Below are 6,012 nucleotides of genomic sequence, written 5' to 3'. Positions count from 1 at the left end.
ATGTTATCAATTGAGATTTCGTTAGAATCCTCGTAAAATTACCTTTAATTGAAAAATGGTGTGTGAAAAAATAATTTAAATCGACAATGTTATATAGCATTCATGAATTTTAAGAATTGTCAATTGTCATTGAAAAGTGATTGTGCATAGATGTCACCTCTAATTTGGAGAACTCACTGAGTCGGAGGCAATAGAATGAACGATTGCAGCTGCGGTGCGTCAGCACAGCATGGAGTCCTCGCGCGAATGGGGAGTGTAGTGTGTCAGACAGGATCAGTATTCACACGAACTTGCCTCACTTAGTAGATCTGCAAACTTGTTGTGTGAAGGCCGAGCGACCGTGTTATTAATTTGCCTGACTTAGTAGATCTAGTGATATTTCTTTAGATCTTCAATTTTCTTGTGTAATCTGTTAAGGATGAAGTTCCTTAACGGTTGGAATTCGCATCGAACGTCGTGGGAGCTTTACCCGTCGATCAATCCGGCGTCGAGTTCTTAGGTTTTGTGCGTTTCTTGCACGAGAAGAAGAGAAGACGTAGAGAAAGTAAATTTTATTGCTTGCTTTGAAAGATAAACTAAACCCCTATTTATAGACTAACTAAAATAATAATAATAATAATCTAAAATAATAAATAAACTAATTACCCTAACTAATCGACCGAAAAAAAGAAGGAAACCTATTACTAATGGGAAACGAAGTCCCCATAACGCGAGGGTCGTCTCGTCTCTCGTCGAGTCGATCTCTCACGTCGCATCGCCTCTGGCTGCTCCGTCTCCGCCGGCACCCTTGTGTCGGCGTCGCACTCCTCATTCGGAGGTAGCTCTCGCTCCTTTAGCCATGCGGAGGGTGGTCCCGTAACAACTCCCCCCTTAGAAGGCTCCTTGTCCTCAAGGAGAGCCAGAAACTTCCTTTGCACCACTTCCAACGGCTCCCACGTCGGAATCTCCCCTGCATCATCAGACCACCCCAGCTGCACCTCCTTGCAAGACTCGCCATTTCGCCACGCTGTTCTACAATCCAAGATTTGGATTGGCATTGCCACCGGCTTGCCTCGGGCGAACTGCGTCGGGAGTTCCGAATGATCCTAATTGACGTTTTCCACAAACGGTTTTAGTAAGCCCACATGAAACACATTATGAACACGACTTCCTTCCGGTAACTGTAAGCGATAAGCCACTTGGCCAATTTTCTCCAACACCTCGAAAGGCCCATAAAAGCGTCTTGACAATTTTGACGACAGAGGCTTCGCAACCGAGTGTTGCCTATATTGTTGTAGTTTAAGTAATACCTTGTCCCCGACATTGAACTCTACGTCGCGGCGATGCATATTCGCCGACCTTCGCATCCGCTGCTGGGCTTTTTCCAGATTCTGGCGAAGAAGCACGATCGTTTCCCCACGCTGCCGTATCAAAGACGCCACATCCGGGGGCGTCGAAGCTGACGGGGGTGCCGCGATTAAGGGCGGGGGCTCCCGTCCGTACAGAGCCTCAAATGGTGACGTCCCCAAGCCCTCATGGTGGAAACAATTCAAGGCCAGCTCTGCCCACGGCAAAAAATTCGACCACTTAGTTGGTCTATCCGCAGTGAAGGCCCGCAAGTACTGCTCCAAACCCCTATTCCTAACTTCCTTCTGGCCATCCGTTTGGGGATGATAGGCTGTCGAAAAATGAAGTTTAGTCCCGCTTAAACGAAGCATTTCTTCCCAAACATCGTTCAGAAAGACTGGATCTCGATCTGACACTAACGTCTTGGGAAAACCATGGTGTTTGACCACTGTCTCGATAAACAAGTTCGCAATCTTCAAGGCATTGTAGCGGACTGGTAACAGAGCAAAATGGACATACTTCGATAAGCGATCCACGACCACCATGACACCTGTGTGACCTCGCGACGGCGGAAGGCTGGTGATAAAGTCCATCGAGACATCTTCCCACACCCTCGAAGGAATAGGCAGCGGTTGTAATAGCCCTGCTGGTTTCTGAGTAGAGTACTTGGTTGTTTGGCACTCAAAACAAGAATCAACAAAGCTTTTGACATCCTTTCGCATCCCTTTCCAATAGAACGAGGTCGCCAACCTCCTAAAAGTTCTATCCACTCCAGGGTGGCCCGCTGCAGGCGACGAATGATGCTCATGTAGGAGTACCGATTTAGCCTCGGAATCTTTGCTCACATAAATTCGACGGTTAAAGTATAATAAACCGTCAACTAGGGAACCGCTGGATCTGCCTTCCCGTGCTTTAAGGAAGCCTGTAACTCGATCAAATCGGGGGTGGACATCACCTCCTGGCGAAAAAGCTCCCAAATATCTGGAATCGGATGTGCGACAGCCATCAGGGCCCGCCCAATCTCTTCCTCCGAGGTCGACGAATCATGTGGTACAAGCGTAGCCGACGTTGGGTCCCCGTCTGCCACGATCGCGGACTCTCCGTACGGACCCTCTACATCTCGCCTAGATAAGGCGTCCGCCACCTTGTTTGAAGCCCCAGTCTTGTACTCAATGCGAAACTTGTAGCCCATCAGTTTCCGTGCATAAAATTGCTAGTCCGGGGTTTGAATTATCTGCTGTAACAACTCCTTAAGACTCTTCTGGTCGCTGCGAAAGACGAACTCCCGTCCCAGCAAATACTGGCGCCACTTTTGCACTGCCTCGACAATGGCATACAGCTCTTTGTGGTAAGTCGACGAGATCCGGCGCTTCGGCCCCAACTTCTTACTAAAGAACGCCAGCGGATGCCCGTCCTGGAGTAAAACAGCCCCGATGCCGAAATTCGATGCGCCCGTTTCTAGGTAAAAGGTGCGGTCAAAATTCGGAAGACGGAGGACCGGAGCGGAGGACATCGCCTGCTTTAATGCCAGGAAACTGTCTGACGCTGCTGCTGTCCATTCAAAACTGTCCTTTTTCAATAACTCCGTCAGCGGACCACCGATGGAGGCATAGTGTTCTACAAACCGTCGGTAGTACCCCGTGAGCCCCAGAAAGCCTCGGAGCTGCTTTACCGTCAACGGAACCGGCCATACCGTCATTGCCTCGATTTTAGCTGGGTTAGCTTTCAGGTTCCCACCCGAAATTAGGTGACCCAAGTACTCTACTATTGAGCACGCAAATGTGCACTTAGACAACTTAACGAAGAAGTGATGTGCCTTGAGGATAGTCAAAACTTCATGGATATGACGGGCGTGTGCCGGCATGGATGGGCTATAGATGAGGATATCATCGAAAAAGACTATTACCGATTGACGCAAAAGGGGTCTGAAAATTGAGTTCATCGCCGCCTGAAATGTTGAAGGGGCGTTTGTCAAACCGAATGGCATCACTAGGAACTCAAAGTGACCGTCATGAGTGCGAAATGCCGTCTTGAAAACATCTTCTTCGCTCATACGGATTTGATGATAACCCGATCGTAAATCCAGTTTCGTAAAGAATCTGGCCGCACCCAGCTCATCGAACAACTCATCCGTCGTCGGTATTAGAAAATGATCGGGAACCGTTGCTGCATTCAGAGCCCTATAATCAATGCAAAAACGGAAGGACCCGTCCTTCTTTCTGATCAACAGGACCGACGAGGAGAATGGGCTCTGGCTTGGACGAATTAGACCCGCTTGCAACATCTCTTTCACCTACCTCTCTATTTCATTCTTCTGAAAGTAAGGATAACAATAAGGTTTCACATTTATTGGTTTGGCGTCGGGCAAAAGGTGGATCTTGTGGTCGAACTGCCGTCTAGGTGGCATTCCCGAAGGCAAGCCGAAGACGACACCGTGGGATACCAAGACACTCTGAATTTCTTCCGGCAGGTCCCGTGGAAATGCCAGCGTCCCCTCTTCCGTCGCTGGGTTACTCTCTGTTGGCGAAACTTGAATCAACTCGAACAACTCCACCCGCCCTGTAGTGTTAACAATGACGAGAATGATTTCAAAGATACCTCCTTGCTGACGGAGGCACAAGCTTAAGGCGCACCCGTTTCCCATTTCGAGAAAACTCCAACATACCGTCGACATAATCGCTTGTCACCCTACGCATCTGTTTGAGCCAAATCCTCCCCAGAATCACATCAGGCCCATGCACCGGCAAAATGTGTAAATCCACCATAAACACATGCTTCTGAATTACCAGTCTGGTCTGAACGCTCGCAAAGGAGCATAACAATGACTCACCATTTCCGACATACACTCGGAAAGAACGAATCTGCTGCAGAGGAAGAGCCAACTTTTCCGCCATGTCAGGGTGTAGGAAGTTATGCGAACTACCCGTGTCGACCAAGACCCAGACCGGTATGTCCCCAATTGTCCCCCTCAACTCAATGTCATCCTCTCGTTGCCGACCGTCCAGCGCGTAAATATGTGACAAGTCGGCTGATATCACCGGCGGATCCCTATTTTCCTCCTGGCCGTCCCCCGAGTCCTCATCCGATTCCAAATCCTATCCCATGTAGACCAAAAATCGGCCCCTGCAGGAATGCCCTGCAACCCACTTCTCGGGGCAATACCAGCATAAGCCCAGCTTTGAACGCTCCGCCCTCTCCGCAGCTGATAACCGCACTACTGGTAACTTAGAATACTCCGACCCTTTCACCTGATTGGAACAATTCAGCTGATTGGGTGGTGGGGGCAACGATGATTGTTGCGCCGGGTGTGACATAGCACGCTGATCACGATTCTGCCATGGCTGACTGGGCCCCCCTGACGATGCCGGAGGGCGTTCAGTGCAACTGTCGTACTCAATAGCCAGTGCCATAGCTGCTGCTACTGACGACGGGCTCTGGTGCTTAACTTGGTTCTTAATTGGCTGCTGCAGACCTTCCACATAAATTGGAAGCAAAATGTACTCCGGCACCCCGCGCACACGATTAAGCATCGTTTCGAACGTCGTGTGGTACTCTGCCAAGGACACGGATTGACTCAATTTGGCGATCAATCCAATAAAATTCTGAAAGTATTGGGGGTCGAAACGTCGCCTCACATCCTCCAAGAAATCCGTCCATCTTGCCTGTGGGTTGTTCGCACGATAGTTGAACACCCATTCTGAGGCCGGCGGGTCGAACAACATAACCACATAATGCAATCTGTGCTCCTCCGGCATTAGCAAGTGCTCGAAATAATATTGTACCCTTGAGATCCAACTCGCCGCCTCCGAGCCGTCAAATCGCGGCTGATGTATCTTGAATTGTCTCGCTTGATCGAGCTGCTGCCCCCCGGGCTGCCTAGCCGCCGGATTATCCCAGGCCGTTGGCTGCCGAGCACCCGCGTATTCTACCCTAGCCCCCGGCGGGTCCCACTCGGAAGCTCTCGGTGCGATAGGATTCGCCCAAGAATTCAAACCCATATTTGGGTTAGGGTTCGGCAACATCCCAGCGTGGAAGCTGCCCGACGGATCGCCATCCCCCAGCCGTTGCGTCCCTGCCGGCGCCCCTCCGGATGCCTGTGCGAACACTGGATACTGGCCGAACCGATGCAGCCCTCCCGACGACGGCTCCGGATCAGGTCTCGGCGGCGGAACCGTTCTTGATGTGTCGGGTCCTGAGCCTCCAGCCGAGCGTCTATGCGCGCCTCCAGGCATGACTCCATGCGAGCTATAGCCGTCAGCATCTGCTCCAGCATGATCGAGCTGGGGTCCGATGAATTGGAAGACGACGGCAGCGGTTCAAGGCCGCGGATCGTCATCGCCTCCGTTCGGTCGTTTTGCGACATGGTTGAGTGAGATCAAGATGAAAGCACCACTTGTTACGGATGAAGTTCCTTAACGGTTGGAATTCGCGTCGAACGTCGCGGGAGCTTTGCCCGTCGATCAATCCGGCGTCGAGTTCTAGGGTTTTGTGCGTTTCTTGCACGAGAAGAAGAGAAGACGTAGAGAAAGTAAATTTTATTGCTTGCTTTGAAAGATAAACTAAACCCCTATTTATAGACTAACTAAAATAATAATAATCTAAAATAATAAATAAACTAATTACCCTAACTAATCGACCGAAAAAAAAGAAGGAAACCTATTACTAATGGGAAACGAAGTCCCCATA

This window comes from Salvia splendens, chromosome 19 (genome assembly GCF_004379255.2).
Source record: "Salvia splendens isolate huo1 chromosome 19, SspV2, whole genome shotgun sequence".
NCBI lineage: Eukaryota > Viridiplantae > Streptophyta > Magnoliopsida > Lamiales > Lamiaceae > Salvia > Salvia splendens.
Note: the sequence above shows the minus strand (reverse complement) of the source record.